The sequence below is a fragment of the Ambystoma mexicanum genome, chromosome 4q, assembly GCF_040938575.1.
Source record: "Ambystoma mexicanum isolate Mex_15411 chromosome 4q, UKY_AmexF1_1, whole genome shotgun sequence".
Taxonomy (NCBI): domain Eukaryota; kingdom Metazoa; phylum Chordata; class Amphibia; order Caudata; family Ambystomatidae; genus Ambystoma; species Ambystoma mexicanum.
This window is the reverse complement of record NC_090928.1, coordinates 252,664,559-252,683,415: the sequence shown is the minus strand read 5'-3', so window position 1 is coordinate 252,683,415 and position 18,857 is coordinate 252,664,559. Positions and strand designations below refer to the sequence as shown.

The following is an 18,857-nucleotide window of genomic DNA, read 5'->3' as shown; positions in this document are numbered from 1 at the left end:
AAGGTAAAATTAGCTTAAAGTTCAATAAATCAGAAGAAATTAATTCTCAAACACAGTCCTCCAGCATGTTACCAAGACACTGAGTACACAGACTATTAATTATAAGCCAACCACAGATAAGAGACCTGCTGAACTCCCAAGTACGCAGACAGATATCAGCCACATCGGCTTGGAATGACAAGGAGTTATTTTTAAATGGAAAAATGGCATACCATGGACTTCTCGCCCCCCCACCCTATGTCTCTCTCACATCTTGACGTCTGTCAGGATGTCCATGGTTGGCGAGCAAAATGCCAACCAATAGAAATCTCTTGTGTTGACCGTCTATAATGAACAGAGCCAACCAATTATCAATGTAAGGATGTACTGAAAGTATTATCTGGAGTAGGTTGGGCCCAAGGAGGGGCTACCAGAGATGTGTAAGACAATGATAGACTTAACACCCATTTATACTATATGTAGTTTGCGATGTTAAAATATGTTCATACGTTTTGCAAAAGATTCTGTATTATGACAATGCTGACGTGTCACCTGTTTAAAAAACGCTCACATATATTGCAACATTGAGAGCGGATTGTGTGCTGTCCCTACCAAGATTAAATGCTTGGAATAAAGCTGGGTTTTCTGTGCACTTGGGAGTACTCCACTATTGAGTATTGTCTTTATTAGTCAGGCCAATCTGGCCCATCTCTACAGTTATATACCATACTTTTGACATCAGGTTACATTTAAGCGGTTATTAATCCAGGGTGCAGACAACGCTGGGTGCACTCAATTAGCAGATAGATGGGCAGTGGAGTCAATGGTTGGGAAAGTGGAGTATGTCATCTAACTGGCCTTCTGGTGAGATTATTAACATTTTGCTCATTCAACTTTCCAATGCACAATCGAGATTTTGTATAAATATTAAAGAGCAGAATACAAAAAGCGACAACAAACGTATAAGACTAACAATGAACTATCGCTAAATTGATAACGTACCCGTAAAGAAGTAAACCTTCCAACATTCAGTACTAAAGCATACCTCAAAAAAGGGGCAAGGAAATCTACGTCTTCTGCAGCCTGTTGCTTCCAGTCATACCCACCCCGGGCAGGAGAGATGGGCTCACTCTTTCCTCCTCCAAGAAAAAGAGGTGATCAGGTGATACAAAGCCAATGCGCCCACAGGGAAGGCCTCCAGCAATCTCCCCACCGGGGTGCTCAGGTAAAGGTAGCCTCCTCCTCTCCACTTTGGCACTGCCCACCGCAAGACAAAAGGGCAAGCTCAACAGAGTGTAGCATGTGGGGGTCAAAAAAAGATTGAATGGCTGTAGGAGATGTAGAGAGAGAAAGTATATGTCAAGTGTGTAAAGTATGCTATGGCACGAGACTGGATGTTGCCTTCTAGGAATGTTGACAGGTGGAGAGCGTTGCAGCAGTTTTACAGTTGAATATTTTTCATTTACATGGTAGTGGGGCAGGAAGACACCTCTGTCATTTGTGGATGAGGGAAGGTGAATGAGGTGAACCGGCAGTATTGGCGACTGATCGGTCACAGGAATGATCCTATAAAGGAAGGAAATACAATTGGTGGCTGTGGGCAATATAACAAAAACAAATGAATATGCGGCTAGTAGGTAAAAGCAGGATACTTGTCAACCAAGGAAGGTTGTTAAGGTTCTTGCGAGATTGGGTGGTATAGTAGTCATAAACCAAAAAACGTAAGTGGGTTGTGGTTGAGCAATTACAGTAATATGTAGAAACCTTCCATCTTATTCACCAAAACCAAGGGGACCTTCGTTCAGCTATGGACAGAGGGACCACCCTGGTTAGTATTCTGGATGGTTTACGACAAACAGCTGATGGATGTGGTGTAGCCGCCTTGATCGCTTTACATCCATAGACCACGTTCGACACTTGTCCACCGGCTGTTAGTCTCTGGTCCCTCCCATCTAGTTTTGGGCAGGCAGGTTATGCCCCGACAGGATTCTGTCCTTCCTGTCCGATTGAGCACACAACATCTTGTTATCCCACGTTTCTTCAGAATGGTCTTCGACCTTTGATCCTTCTATTTAATATCTTATGTTAGCCCATTGGCTTTGCTGTTTGAGTCATTTGGGTTTCACCTATTGGTGTACACCAATGACACCCAGATTCTGCTGCATTTGGATGTCGAACAGCATACAAACAACATCAAATTCCAAGCACGTCCCCAAGCAGTGGACTCTTGGATGAGCCATCATCGCATCAAATTGAATGGTTCCAAAACAAAGATTCTTACTCCTTGCTTCTGATGCTTGGTCTCAAGCTTTCGGGCCATCCTGCCTGAAAAAGTGTCCCTCTCTGGTTGCACTTGTTGAAATTCTTGGAGTGAAGTTCAAAGGCTCCTTAGCTCGCACTGCATATCTTTCCTCTGTGCTTTAGGTGTTTCAATTATATCCCTTGAGACAAATCGCTCATTACATTTGATTATTCTAGGGAGATTTTTCTTAATGCCTCTGGCCAGGGCCTTCACGTGCATCTTCCTGAATGGGGTATCGCTAGTGATTCCCTCAAGCTCACCAGGCTCTTCAAGTGGTAGTGCAGCAGAGCTGCACAGGCCTAACCTCTCAGGGGCTGGCGTGGGCTGTTTCACAGTACACACTTTTTGTTAATTCTAAGAGAATGCCCATACACGATATTTTATTAAAAATATGATGTTGAAGTAAGAAAAGCAAAGAGAAAAAGCAATATACCGGAAGGTAAGGAAGTTTGTAATCCGAATGATGACAAAATGTTATGTAACGTAATGTAATATGACACTTGTATAGCGCCCTATCCCCATTGGTATGGGGAAAAAGCGCTGTAGAAGAAAGCCCTTGGAGGACCGAAGTCCGTGGTATGGGAGATTAGTCAGAGGAGTTGAGAATGTGTGTGCATTTTTGCCAATGTGAAGGTCGGTAGCCGTGGCCAAGTCCCTGCAAGGACCCATACAGAGCTGGCTTTTGGGTGGGTGTTGAGGGGTTATCGGGTGAGTATGCCACTCGGCTCTGGTGGGGCATCATATGCCATTAACCTGGCCTAGGTACCGGCACCACAAGACTCCAACGCTGACTAATGGTGCAGAATAAAAGTTTCTTAACATGAGCAACAAAGCAGAGCATTGCAGCTACATGATCATTCCAGTGCCATTATATTACTGCCTCGGGTGTGGAGCTCTGTGCGATTTAAAAAAAAGGATACACATCAACTTTCATTGTTCCATATAGATACATTTCACGGCAGGTTATAAAACTGCTCAATACAATGTATTTGGAGCCGAGAAATGATACGCAGGCTCTTATTATAGGTCTGTGGCGTAAAGGAAGCTCCGTGACGCAGAGCTAGATACAAGGCCACATCAAAGCAGGAGCACAGCAACCAGTGGAGGAGACTTACGTCGCATTCCTCGTTGTGGGAAAACGCAATAGGGCTTACCCCTCCCCCTGCCACCCTTTCTTTGAGAGGAAGGATTTGCTTAATTATTTGCTACAGTTGGGCTCTTCTAGGAGGGAGGGAGTCAGCAGAGAGAGGCAGGTAAACTAAGGGAGGGGTTACTTAACGCGTTGCCGCCATCAGGGGTCTTCTGTGTGGAAGGGGAAGACACATGCGTCCTCTCTCACGGCGGAAGTAGCACAACCAGAGACTCGGTAATACAGCCCCATTGACTCGACAGTGCAGCCAGAAAGGTCCCATCACAGGAAACTGACAGGAACATGGCGTCTACAGGCGCATAGGCGCCGATACACCACCAACTATATTAGACTGCGTTCATGGTTCCCTCCATAGTGGGCCCCCTGTGACTGTAACCCCCCCTACGTTCACTCTCTCACACCTTAGACTATAGCACGTGTACCAGTCTATCGTTCCAATAGTGCCCATATTAGTGCGCCCCGCCAGCGAATGCTCGTGTAGTTCGGGACTCTTTTGCTTCACGGCCAGGCGCATGCGCACACGCGCACAGAGGCTCACAGAAGGGAAGATGCAGCCTGCGCGAGGACTGGCGCTGGGCTTTTGTTTTTCACACGCTCTCCAGTGCCGTTCCATTGTGACAGGCCAAACGGCGTTATCAGCTCGAACAGCCTTTCAAATTGCTGCTCCGACAATTAACATACACTTATCTGTGCGTGAAGGGCACAAGAGGGGGTAAGAGTTTGCAAACTAAACTGCCCACCAATTGGGTGTAACTAGATGTGGTCACAATTGCCAGGGTGAGAATCTCCCTCGCCACATGCTGATCATGAGAAGGGTGCTAGCATGCCAGACTTACGGGCTGGGGAGGGGGGGGGGCTTCATTGCACGATTTCCCGCATTTCCCGCAAATAAAGTAGTTAGTTGCAAACAAATGTATCTGCTTGTCTGGAGTGCACCGATTTACAACAAATCTGCATTTCCAATCTAGCCCACACCAGAAAGGATGCAGCCTCTGTCCTGTATACTAAACGAGACAATAGGTTTGTTCTATTCTTATAAATGATATGCATAACAAAACGTGCTCATCTCAAACTATACAAAGATTGGAGGGGGAGGGGAGAGACACTGCGGGCGTCGGGGGGCGACGGCAGTAAAACCGCATGTGTGCACTGCATTTCTATCACCGATTTCATTAAAATGGTAAACAAACGGAGTGCCACTACTTTTTTTTTTAGCAACGGAGTTTAACAATATACATCTTTTGGGGAGCTTGGGCATGAAACAGTTAGGCCTGCGCATGCTTTTTTGGAGTGTTTCAGAAATAAAGTCTTCAGGCTAAGGCCCACCGCCCCCAAAAATAGGATCGTCTCCTCAAACACCATACAAAGGACATCTGAGCAGAGCAAACTGGTAAAAGGTTTGATAACTGCCACTGCACCCCCAAAATCCAACCAACACAATTAATGCAATAATTTGAATCGATCTCTTTGCAAATTAGTCATTTACCAAATAAATGGATATGGGGGAAATTGTGAGCGTAAAAGAGCGCTTTGGGATCACAGGCCCCCGTTGAAGCAACAATGCTCAATGGGTAGAGAACTGCACCTAACACTGAGCACCTTAAAGGGAGTTAGTCAATAATGATTAACAGACCTTTAGAGGGGGTTTTCATTGCAACCGTCATTAAAATGTAACATTTTGGGGGCCGGCTCCAACATCCTCCGGCCACCAACATCATAACCACTGGTGCAATGGCCACCAACCCTGTACAAATGCTGACAGTGCAATCCCCATTATGTAAAAATGTAACTGGTATACAATTTCTGTGAACAACTTGATACTAATGCGAGTATTGCATAGATGTAAACACGCGTCAAGTAGATGAGCAACATGTAACGTACAAACTAAAATAGAATATGGACAAAGATTGGAGTCCATTTGCAGATATAAAACCCAGCACCCTAGCTAAAATCATACATCAAATAAAACCCAGATTGGTTTCAAGAAAGATTAAATCAAATAGAATTTCCCCCAAACACATTCCAGACTCTTCCTCCGAGTAACTATTGAAGAAACCAACAACCTGCACATGAACATCATAATAACTGTGTATTGGATATATCCCTTAAAAGCAATGAGTAGCGGGATAACGCATAGACAGACTGGCAATCGGATATAAAACAAACCAGAGCAAGTCAAAATAGCTTTCAAAACCCACACTGGATAGCGCCAACAGGTCATGGAGATGAGGGGGTGTGGGGCGTGTCAAAATGCTACGCCTCCTGAATCAGAGGCATGAAAATCAATTGTAATTGTCAAAATCTATTATCAACCCCATAAATATTATGGGGACACTAAAGAAAAAAAACACAACCATGTGTCGTCCGGAGAGAAAATGAAGCAAGTTCTATAACATGTCACAGCTGGCACCTAATAGCTATGCCTTGCACAGGCAGCCAAACAGTGGAATGCACTGCCCACGGCTATAAGAGCCGATACCTTATTCTGGTCATTTAGAGCCAAAGTCAAGGATCTGCTTAGCACCCAACAATAATGAGACTCAGGCTCTTAGACTTTCCCAACGGATCCAATACCGCACTCATGTTTCTGAAACTATTCTATTACCGGCCTGATCAATCTAATGTATGTTATGAATACTGCAAACCTAATTGTAACCGCCCTGTCGTAATATACTATGCTTCTCCCAGGACCACTCTGTAACCAGCTCCTTTGAACCACACTGGAATGTACCATTCTCACCTATTTGTATGTGCAACATTCTGTAACCATTGCTGTACTTAAAGAATTAGTGCCCCAGCTACCCGAGGGTTCGGCAGCGTTTTACAAATAAACAAACTAAACTTGATGTACTCTCCAAGTTCAGAACCAAAGAGCACAGGACCATGGGTATGCATATCAAACTAATTTCTTGCATTTTGACCCCATAGGAGTTCAATGTTATTGCCTTGTAGGGTAGCTGCTTAATCAACCCAAGGCAGCACTCAATGATGCAACAACCACATACACTCTTCACCCACATCGCTTTTCATCAGTGTGGTAAAGCAGACATTCTCGTGACTGGAGCATTGGGGTAGGTTTACCAAATCTCATCAATGTTGTGATGAATTTACAAAAATGTAAGTAAACACCCTTCTACACAGGGGGGCGGTGGACACATCACGAAATTGTACATGAGACATGGAATGTATAATTGCTGTTAACTGGTAGGTTTTTTCTTTTGTTTTTTTGTTGTTGAAATTAATATGTTTTGAAAAAAAAACATCCTTCTGCATGTATTGTGAGAGTAGAATAGGCCCTTTGAAATCACTAGCCACACGTCACAGCACCAATTGTTAGCCATTTCTGGAAGCCTACTGAACAAGAGAGCAATTAAATTAAATGCTTGCATATGTGATCAGTGTTGCTGAGCAAGTCAACTCCCAAAACTCTGGTCTTCCCTATTTAACTTTAAACCCCTAGCATAGTCTCCAAGTACGGTCCTCAAGAGCCAAAGCCACTCCACAAAAATTCTAACCGCAGCCCTATTAAAATAGGCATAAGTACCCCATTCAAAATACAGAAAAAGACTGTGCAAGAAAATCAAACTGCAGCACCACCCAACCCAGAGCAAGCATGCGTGTTGCTCCCATCTCTCTGCAACATTGCTTGAATGCCCGGCTGTAGACCCGACACGAATGAACAGCTTATGCTTCAACCAGAATCACCAGACACCACGACCCTGGACCTTATTACTGCCGCATTTTAGGAGTCTGCCAACAGAAGAAGATTGCAGGTGGCCACTTTCCCCGACATGAGTCCTACCAGTAGGCAGCCCTGTATCACTAGGCGCTACTGTGGGTGGCGAGAGTGCGGCGTTGGTGCAGGACTGCCTCTCTGGATCAGATGTCCTTGCAGCCAGTGCCCAACAGAGGATAACCTCTACCGCAAGCAGTCAAGCTGCATCAGGGGAGATATTCAGTGCCTTATTTCCAGCACTGGAGTAACATAGTGGGAAGACTGACAGGAGCAAAGCACCACAGAAGCGGCCGGTACACCTACCTAGCACCCAAACCTTTCAGGCGAGAAGATGCCCCTTTCTGATGAGAAATAACCACAGGTGGCCAATCAACACTCTACATATAACCAGCACATGGCCTCTAGCAGTACTGCGTGCAGAGCAGCATCGCAGTAAAAACACAAAGTGTGTTACTGAGTGGATCCCAAAAATAAACCACTTTAAAAGCCACCAAAAAAATCCAGTGGAAACAACGCTCAAATCTGTAAATATGAACCCAATATGATTCTGTTTAAAATGCACCAATGATGCATGACTTGAGGTCCAGGCCGTCCACCAGGAAAGAAAGCCCACGGCATGGTGGTCTTCTGGCACATGAGCAAGACTGGACAACTTTCAGCTCGGTCCATATTCTGTAGGAACGTGCCTAAGCCGATTACACAGAAAGACAAATACTGGATTCGTTCCTATACCGCATCTACCTGGAAGATCATCCTGAACAGTTGCCAGCCAAGAACCTGCTTCAGCTATTGGAGCGCAGAGGTGGGCGCACCCCACACTTTGTACATACATCACGATTTTGGGATGAAAATCCTTAGGGCTCCATCTGGAGGGTGAAATGCCCACTAAGTAAGTTACATGGAACGTTGCACTTCAATTTCTAATACAGGAGAACACAAAGCACTTCAAAAGCTTTATATATGAAAATATATTTAGTCTGTGGATCCAATTGAAGAAATGATGAGCCGAGGCTAAAAGCAGTTGCTGGGTGTGAAGCATCGCCACTGGCGAACGAGAAGCTAGAACATTGCTGCAAATACAATGTCCACATGGCAGGCACACTTTTTAGTCCATGATTTGGTCCTTTCAACCCATCCCCAGACACAGAGTGAACGTTGCATAGGCAGGGGTTGGAATTGAGATTCAATGAGCAGGAGTGAAAACCAGCTCCTGGGTGTCCAGCATCACCCAGTAGGCAGGAGCTACCTCAGGGGAACAAGGAGCTACCAGAGATGCTCCTTTAACATTGTGTCCATTTTGTATGAACCATTGTTTAACTGTGTATTCGATATCTTCTCATTCTTTTTTATTAACATTCTCAAATACTAAAAGTGAATGTTACATTTACATGTTTGGAAGGCACCAGTTGGACCTCGGAGCCAAAAGTAGCTCCTGGTAGCTGTTGGTTTCAGGCTAACCAAGGCTCTACTATGCTAGAAGCAGCAGCCAAGTAGCTCCCAGCTGCCCTCAATTTCGAACTCTGCAGAGGTATAATTGCATGGTACTAGTTGGCCTGGAGAGTTCAAAGTCGCTTTCAGTAGCTAGTGCTGTCAAACCAACCCGGGTCTTCCACGCTACACACAGCAGCGACATAGCACCCTACAATTTCTACCCTGTGTTCTCTGGTCCCTTTGCAGGGGAGTGTTACCCCAAAATCCAACTGAAGCTCAAAGTAGTTATATCGGCACGGAGGCTTCATGAAGCTGCGTGTAACCTAGGAGCAGACAGTCGTTCCTGCTGAAGTGCCAATTGGACCACTTACAAATCATCTCTGCTTAGCTGAGCAGCTGGGAGACACGTTTTAGACATCAGATTAGAGGTGTACAGAGGGCAAAAAGAGAAACCAGGGACAGTCTACTGGTCAAGTCTAAAGAGACGCCCGCGAGCCAAGAGACCCATTAACCAGTTCTGCGATGTAACTGGATTTGTCCCCCACAACATCACATCAGATGTCCCAAACACCAGAAGCGTAGACACGGTAGGGTCTGTGCGGGCAAGGCCCACCCAAAATCTGTAAATGCCCCCTCAGGAGCGCTGTGTGGGCATTTACAGATGTTAATGTCACTGCGGTGGACCAACTACATTAGCTTCAGGCCCCACTGTCTGGCAAATCTGGCTACACCTCTGCCAAACCTGCCAGCAGATAAAATCCACAGGACACCATTTGTGCAGGGCACTGTAGTGGGCTCTCTCGTGAATTGAAAAGAAGCCACAGGCCAGTCTTCAGGCGAGTCCTTTAGGTTTCATTTGCATGTAAGAACTACACACAAGTAGGGCCCACCGGTAGCCACCAGCCAGGTAACCGATTTCCAACTGTCCTGGGTGGAACACAGTGGCAATAAGCATTGCACAGGGATATCACATCCACTCTGACATCTCGCACACAGACAGGGAAAAAGTGACCTGCTACAGGCACTCAGGATTATAGCAAAGGGTTGGTTGCAGCCCACCTAACGATCATTGTGCAAGGAGTGGCGGGGGATACTGCGCTTTGAAAGAAACAGGCAAGAAGTCATGGCTGGAAATTAAAAGAGGGGTTGTGGGGGTAAGAACGGAGGGGAAGAGACCATCAAAACTGTTCTGGAATAGAATAACCCAAGTGAAAGAGGTCGTATAGATCCTATATGCAGCCTCGTGACCAACCGACACCATAAAAGATGCTGAAAACCTCATAACAAGGCCATTTACTCCAAGACGGACGAAAACATTCCCAGAGTTCTGTGGGGCAGTGCTGGCATGTGTGAGGCAGCAGCGAGGGCCACCACAAGAGTACAATCCTTGAGGGTAGTCATCTCAATATGGGAACTCAAGGATGTGGCATAGCTTGGGAATTAAACAGGGTCCCGAGTTACAGGCGTCACTCCCAAGTAAGAGTAATCTGCACCACAAAATATGCAATTTCCTATGTAAGCAATATGTGACTGACATGAAACTATTTACATATGAACCAAAGGCACAAAGTCAATACACGTGTGATATATTCTTTGGATAACATGTGGAGGACACAGAAAAAAAAATGGGCAGACCTGAGTAGCAGCCCCCAAGACTTTGCATACAAGGACATTCCGGTGTTATGTCCAGGACTGCGAATCAGAAGCATACATAACAGAACTGATGGGTATAGCTTCCATGTCAATCCACTAGCATCCATTTCCCTTTCTGAATAATGGAGCCCCCTGCTGTGATGTCACTGCAGGGCATTATGGAATTCATAATCCACTGCTATGACCTCACTGCAGGACGGAAGGGCATTTTCTCTGCATGTATTGATCATTTCTTTCTTGGATTGTTGTGGACAGGGCAGTTGTTTTTTAATGTTATGTGTAATACCTTCATGCCTCATCTCTACACCCCATGAACTGTCTGATCGACGGGGGCAGTTCAGGGGGTGAAAAAGGGTTAACAGAGTCCTTCCCAACTTAAAATGGATGGGACGTAGTGTGCAGTTCTGAGTAACATCCTAGATTAATCCAGCTTTCTGGTTAGCGGAGGCCACAGAACTACCTGGTGGAATATCTCCCATAGTCGATAGATACCCGTGTATAATTGTTGTCAACGCTTGTGAGGGCAATAGGGACAACTTGACAAACAAACAATCATGGAGGGAAGCCAAGGCTCCCAGTGTCCACTTAGACCCTGCCGTGATTTTAGTCAAAAGCCTGCGAGTGATAGAGACACCATGAAAGAAACGCATGGAGGGAAGCAGGACAGCCAGGACTTGACTCCCAAAGGATAGTGCTCTCTAAATGTGTATATATGTCTCGTAGTTTTCCATCATTTTTACTAGTAGGGTACTGGCATACATAAAAGTGTGTTCTTATGTTCCCAAAACGCTCTTTGATTTCATGCAAAGCACCAAATCGTTTACATTGGTGCCCCTTTCTCACAGGTGTTCTCCTGGGTGATTTCAGGGTCGGCTGAAGAGGTCAGGGATAACTGAACACCTTGAGGTCTGACTTTAGCCAGCACATTTTGTAAGATAGCTCAGTGGGTTGAGCGCTCACTGCTGCGATCTGAGCGTGATCTGCAGGTCGCCGGTTCAAATCCCGGCACGGCCAACTCAGCCTTTCATCCTTCCGAGGTCGATAAATGAGTACCAATTTCGGTTAGGTGGTCACTGTGTGTAAAATATATGTGCTCTGTAAAGCGCTTTGGATTAAGGCGCTATATAAATAACACATCATTATCTTTAAAGATTTAAAGTGACACAGACTTAAATTCGAGAAAACTGGCGCCTCCCCAAGCAGAGCAGAGCCATGGTTGTCAAGCCCATGCAACCCCCACCCCTTTGAATTCTGGGACTGGTTGTTTTTTCTTATGTATTTCAAAGTTGGGTAAACTGCAAGTCACAGAATTCCAAGCAAAAATGACTGAATGACCTTCTGACACCCGACCCCAGCAGACTTGAGAGCTCTGCCTGGGTGGAATATGGGCCTACTTTGAGCCCTTTCTTGTAGGGTTAATAGCTACAGATCATAATGGGACAGGCAGGTCGAAGGTCGCCAAACCCTCCAAGAGCAGCTACAAGCTATTAAGCACATTAGGGCCTGCTCATTTACTTACAGAAGGAAGGCGATTTACTCGCCGATTGAATTGCTTATATCCCCCCCTTACCCCTCCAGTCAGAACGTGATTTATTTACGGGGAGGAGTTTATTTGGAAACTCCGGAGGGAGTTTTCCATTTACAGTATGCAGACTGCATGCAAACAAGACGACCACCCCCCCCACACCCCACCCGAGGCCATGCCGGGCGACCCATGCACGGGTGGGGCGGCTGGGCCTCACGATGTACTTTATGTTTGGGGCAGGGGGCCCTTGCCCAAGTCCTCTGCCTCTCCTTCGGGCTATGCCCCCTTCCCATTGTGTCCCCCCATAGCACGTAAAGCTCTGGCCAAGTCTAAAGTCTCTATCCTGCCTGTGCCACCATTGACGGAGCACCCAACAGCTTGCATTAGAGCAACCTCTGTCCTGGGGCCCCGAATGGCCGGAGGCCAGGAAGTTGCGAGGCTGCGCGAGACAGGCAGTTTTCCCGGGCGGGCGCTTATGCAGAGCTAGGAAGGGTAGCACACCCCAAAAGAGCGTCAAGAGCACAACACATAAGAAAAACAACAAGAGGAAAGGGGCCAACAATGATTCCTCTGACACAGGGAGAGTGAGAGTGACAGCACAGGCACAAGTGAGTATGAAAATAAAAGGCATTTGAGGGCTTGGGTTAGCGGAAAAGCCAAAAAAAGGGGTGTGTGGGGGGGGGGCGAGGGGGGGATGAAAATAATAGGGGAGAAAAAGATAGGTGGTAAAGTGTGAGGGTATTTAGAACAAAGTAGGGGAGGGATACAGTGGATACAGATGGGCACAGAAAAATCTATTAAACACTAGCCTGGCACACTGAAAGGAAGGTAAAGAAGACATTTTAGCGTAAAGAATTTTATTGGAATTTTCTCACTCCTTGAATTCCAGAAGAGGGGCTTTGACATTAACAAAGAACGCCAAAAAAATAAATAAAAAATAAAGAAAGAAAAGAAGGAGGAGGATGAAAATAAACACGAAACACCAGTGGAACAGAGCTTCCAAAAAGGGTCGTCAGCGTTTCACATCTTAGCAGCCACAATGCTAGAGAAACTCCCCGAGGAAGGCACCGCCTTGATAGCCTATGAACACAGGGTGATGGAAGACCATAGGACATTTGCTGGGGATGCAGGACTCAATTACGAGAAGGAGTTATTCCTGCTTATGGACAGCTATCCTGATTTGGGGTGGGACGAAGAGGAAGCGGATCTGTATATGTTCAACGTATTGACGGCAAAGGCGGCACAGTCTCCGCCACACAGCACAGGCAGGCAGTCAGGGAAATACTTTGGGAATGGCTATTACAAGTATGGAGAGAGCAACTGCCAACAGTTTAGGGTGCAGCCCTTCGGAGGAAGCACCCGTGGGGGGCCGAATGGCCAGCGCAACACCACTTATCACCCACAATGCAAGGAGGGGTAGGTGGGCCTTGTCACACGACCTCCACAATAGGTTGGAATTTTGAGAAAGGTGCCTGCAATTGGGGAACAGATTGCAGATTACAGCAAGTGTGGCAAAGAACATAGTAGTACCAAGTGCACAAAACAGGCCCAACAGTTACCCCTTGGCAGTTCGAAGCCAAAATTCCATGAAGGAGATTTTGCATTCGGGAAATCTCTGGTAAAGGTGGAAGCAATTAAAACATGGTTGCAGTATTTCCCAGGCAAAGAGACTGGCAGTTTCATTACAGAAGGCTTCACACATGGTTTTTCCATCCATTTCCAGGGCCACAGGCCATCCCTCCCAACTATGAGAAAGCTGAGGGTATCCTCACTCCTACTCACCCTGGATCTTCTTCTCAGGTGGCCAGGGAAAGGCCATCGCTTTTGGATTCTGGCCCTGGGGTGGAGAAGCGAGGGAGGATCAACTGGGTGGAGGGTCCTTGGGGATTGGGAGCAGGGTACCCACAGGCAAGACATTGTATCCCCTTTCCCTATTGAAGACCAACCTAACCCTTCGCCAGCCTTTATGGGCTATTGTCAAACATCTCCCCTCAATTTCCCACACTTTACATATGACAGTACTGGGACGAGGAAGATGCCTACAAAGTACTGTGAAGGTCAGGCATGTCTCTCTAACCACAGTCAGGCAAATCCAATTGAGAAATCACACCTCCAACCTGTCAAGTGGTTGCAGGTGCATAAAAGGAGAGGAAGAGAGCAGCAAGAGGCTGACTATTAGGGAGGGACCATCAGGGTACCCTGTGTGTGAGGCGGCAGACATAGTGGGACCCGAGAGGAAGCCAGGACGCCAGCAGAAGTCCCAGAGGAACTGTGAAATCCCTGGGTGAACTGGCCCGTAAGACTGCTGCAGGTGTCAGAGCATCTATGGTCAGGAGAAAGCAGCTGGAGCTGCGAACAAAGAAGAAAGAAAGGACAACAGACACTGTCTGCGTCCATGGAAGAGGAGCAGAGTAGCCTGCATGTGTGCAGGAAGCACCCAGAGTACGAGTAGGGCTCACAGACACTGGCCGCCAGCCGGCGAAGCAGAAGGGAAGCCGCAAGGCTGCCGTAGAGGAACGCTGAGATCCGGTGAGTGCAGGAAGGGGACAGTCGAAACCAGAGCGCTCCGTTGGGCTATGCATAAGTAACCAAGTACCATATGAAGCAAACTGCATACCGAACTGAATGAAAACTTGAAAAAACGCATATTGAACATTGAACTGCATGAAATACGGGCAAAGCTATTACCTGATGAAAGATAAATGAAGAATGTCCATTTGAACTTTGCTTCGAAATAAGAGCGCACTTATGAAAAGAGCATGACAGAAAGGTGGGGAATAAAAGAGTGAACTTTATGAAAGGATTCAGTGCAGCAAGGCATTGGATGGGAGAGCTAGTCGCCAGGGGCACATCGGTAGACGATGGGCTAGCAAAAGATGACAGGCGCATATGAAAAGATAGATTTACTATTTTTATAAGAAAATCCAAGACAGATCAACAAGGAAAAGGGAGGTTGATAAACTTGTATTGCATAGATGTAACAATGCACTGGTCAATATGTAGCACAAAGATATTCCTCCAATCACGGCCACAAGTAGGAGAAAGTTGATGATCCACAAGGACGGCAGGGCCTCAGCAGGTTTCAGTGTTAGGTGGTCCTGAAGAAGGCAATAAAACTGTCAGGCTGGAATGCAGCGGAGTTTGAGACCCATTCCTTCTGCATAGGGGCAGCAACATCAGCATAACTTGGGGGGGTTTGGGACCTAAGGGAGTGAAGCAAATAGGGGGGTGGAGATTGGGGAGCTATAAAAAAACATCAACAAGATTGATTTAACCCTGTGTGTTCTCTCCAGCATGTAGCGTCCCTTTCGGGCTTGGCTTGGATGATGTGTTCTTCGTTTGTGACGCAGGTGGCTGGAAGACGTACACCAAGGCCTGCCTTTTCTAAAGACCATCACAGGGGACCCCAAGCATGTTGTGGGAGAACATCCACAACAGACCCTCTGATCTAATGCGACCCTCCCGGGAATGCCTATTAATACACCTAGGACGAAATGACCTGCCAAGGTGGGGAAGAAAATATTTGCTTAAAGTCATGTGGGAAAAGCTGGGCAGCATAGCGCATTGCTGCAGGAACACAGCAATTCCGTTATCAGAAATAGTGCCCAGAAGGCACTGGAGGGGAGCCATCTCCAGAAAAGCAGCGGAGACATCTAGGAGAAAACTGAATAAGATTTGGCAAACACAAAGGTTTAAGATTCATTGGAGAGAGAGGAGGTGGGAGTTATCGTTAAACTCGCCTGACCTAGTCCACCAGGACAGCGTACACTTCAACCAAGGGCATTGGGTTTTTCACCATCAACATCTTCAAGGCATTAGCATGTTAGGGCTGTGCTTGAGCCCGTAAACCCGGGGGTGGCGGCACAGGTCAGGGTGGAGAATGCCCACTGGATGAAATATGGGGCCCCAGCCAGAAGAAAGGTGAAAGACAAGACGTATGAAGTGAACGTCCCGCTTGCAAACTCATAAGTGGACGCTGGGTAGCCAGCAGAGCTCGCTCCCGGCGGGAGAAGCACTGGTGCGTGCGTCCGAGGATGAGCTCTGGAGACAATAGGAGAGTGATGTATCCTGAGTCAGGTAAAGGACAAGGAGCAGGAACCAGACTGACCCAGGTAGGTTGCAAATGAAGGATGCTTCATTCTTCTTCGTTACAGCATGGAGGTGGGAGAGGGTCCCCAGCTGACATCCTTAGAACCCCCCAGGCCTCCAGCCCTCCACGTTCCACACAGCATTCTCACAGGCCTCCCTTACACACACACTCAGACTCCTACCTTCAAGTCACTACAGAGAGCCTGGCGAGAGGGGGCATCGCTGTTTCTGGCGCGAGATGCCCAAAAGATACACACCTGGAGTTTTTAAAATTGGGGTTGCTATGTTTTGCTTTGTAAATAATGATACCCCTGGACGATATTTTATTGCACATAATTATAGTTGTAGCGCTTTCATTTTGGTCCTTAGGTAGATTTCCAAACGCAGTATCTCTCTTCACAGCTTAACAGAGGCGCCTTCTGCCCACCCCAGGGGAGGGGGGAGGGGGCGCGGCAGGCAGCAGAGCACAGCGGCGTTCTACTCCGTGTGTCCCTTGGGAGCAGCTGCCAGGTCCCGGCAACCTATGGAAACACTCACCAGGCAGCAAGAGCACCCACGTCAGGAGCAGCCATCGTGCGCTCCGCCGCCAATAACGCACAGCAAGCCTTTCTGAACAGACAGCAAAAGGCGACCTCTCAGTACGTGCCTGCCCCCGCCAGGTGCGCTTTATTACGCGTACACATACTTGCACTCTTATTTCCACCCTGGCACTGGTATTTTTCCACACATCAAACTCACGACTACAAGACCCAGAGCGAACATTAAATGAGGCGCATGGGAAGGTTTCTCGGTTGACAACTGGAGATCGGACTTCTTTGTCGGGACTTCAATGGAATATTCAATGTGCGTTGTAAACATTTAAAACCTCACGTGAAAAGTAGAGGTTAACCCTTTACCATCCGATAACCCACTGCCCGACGGCGCAAACGGGACACAGCCAGAAAAAAACACCAGAGAAAAAGACAACGATACCCCCTCTACTACACCTGGGCACCGCAGTTGCCGCCACCCCACAACTATCGTCCCTGCACACGCCTGGCAATGAAACAACACGGGGGCAGATTGGGTTATGCTTGATGGCAAAGGACTCGGCCGAGAGTATGAATTGGGGTAACTTGCGGGGAAAGGCAAAGGATGGACTTCGGGGTAAAGTCATGGGCAGTGGTGCGCGAGGGCAGCGGAGAGGGGGGGGGTGACAGGGACCACGCGCAGCGCTGCAAAGAGTGCCGGCAGACAGACACGCTCGGAAAGTTGCCCCCTTCCCCCTCAGGCAGCAGAGCCGCGACGGGGGTACTGTCCACTGGCCTCTGAGCACTCACCTCGCTCCCTCTCGCAGCCCCTCCGGCGGCTCCCCCATGCTCCCGAGGACCCGCTTGTTGCTCCAGCCGCTTTGTGCCCCGGGCTCCCTCACCCCAGCCCGTCCTCCTCGGCCTGCTCCGCTTCTCCTCGGGTTTCACAGCTTAGTGCGTGGAGGAGGGGAGGGGTGTGTGGGCCAGCAGAGCCTTCCTCCAGCGCCGCTGCTCTCCCTCTCAGCCCTGCATCCCTCTCCTCCTCTCCTGGCTCCCTGCCGGCCTAGCTCGCTCGCTCGCTGCTGGCGGAGTGGCTCTCACAGGGCCCTCCAGGCCTCCGCCTACCCGCCACCACATCCCAGCAGCCTCCCCTGCTGGTGCGGAGGAGGCACTGGAAGCAGGACACAGGGATTAACCCCACTATCCCCAGCAATGTTGCAGGCCGACCCCCTGAACTCGAATCCAATTCAAAATGAACATAATTGCCATGATCAGGAAAGGGCACACACATTTTTATTACGTGTCCTAGGCCCAAGGAGCAGTACTGCTTTCTGTGCTTTATAAACATGTAGATGACTGTGGCCAGGAAAGATGTCATTATCAATGCCTTATGTAATGTCACTTCAGCACACGGGCAGTGTCATGTGAGAACGTGTGAATTAAGGCGACATAGGCATGTCACAAGTTTTATCACTTTATATTATAACATTTACGTTCCAGTGCTTTTTTGTCAGGATTTCATTGTAGCTCTAACATGAATTATTGTTTTTTCTTCTGTGCGTGCATATTTTCATACATTCATATGTATATATTATTTGATTTTTTTTAAACTAAAGACAAGGTTAAACCGACAAAAAACGTAAACGTTTTCAAACGTTAGAAATAATAATATTAAGGTAGGAACATAAGCTTTATCAATATATTTAAAATCAAATGATATTATAATCAAATATTAGGGTAACCTTAACTAGCCGAGTCTTGGGTTTGCAATATGTAGTTTTTGATAAGAGCGCCTGGGGACCAATTCCGTTGGTGACAGTGCGCTATATAAGTACCTTTAACTTAACATAACATAACATATAAAATGTGTTATAGTGAAACTGATGTAATGTGTTGTGTGAATATTCATGTTTAATACAAATGTTACACCTTTTTTATTTATGTTTTTAATGTGTATTACATTTGCACTGCTTGTGTTCGTATTTACATTTTGCCTTATTTATTAAATGTAATTCACAAAATGTGCCAAGAAGCAAAAAGCAAAGCTAGAAGAAATAGCATGCACTGAAGAAGAACTTGCATCAAATCCACAGAGAATAAAATACAAAATGGAACTGCTGGAATGGATCAACACTGTTGAAAAAGCCCAGGCGAACAAATTAACCACACATCTGCTGCCGAGCTTCAACAAGCTTAAAGTCCCACTGCCATATTGTGCCACATTTCCAGACAAAAGCCTCATGAAGATCTTTTTAAGAGCACGCCTGAACTTACTCCCCACGCGGGAAATTCTCTGTATCAGACTGCAGTCCGGGTCTGGGAAATGCTGCATGGGCATCCCACAAGCGAGGCAGGGTAACTGCTGTTACCATCGGCAGTTGGGAGAGGGGCAGCTCCAACCTCCCCGCACCTGCTCCTCTCCTTCCCCCCACCTACGGAGACACGCAGTCTCGGCAGCACAAAAGCCTCGGAAGGGTAAGGTG

General features: G+C 47.2%; 1 protein-coding gene across 4 annotated transcripts in view; it reads right to left on the bottom strand.

The window, feature by feature from the left end:
- The window catches only part of NINL (ninein like), a 1,017,292-nt gene extending 999,789 nt beyond the window's left edge, over positions 1–17,503 (bottom strand). Inside the window, exon 1 of one of the 4 annotated variants that reach the window (XM_069607820.1) lies at positions 17,185–17,503. The gene's annotated coding sequence lies outside the window, so the exon portion shown is untranslated. The remainder of the gene's footprint in view (positions 1–17,184) is intronic. The other 3 variants (XM_069607817.1, XM_069607819.1, XM_069607822.1) reach the window with 3 other exon arrangements.
- Positions 17,504–18,857: the final 1,354 nt, after the last annotated feature.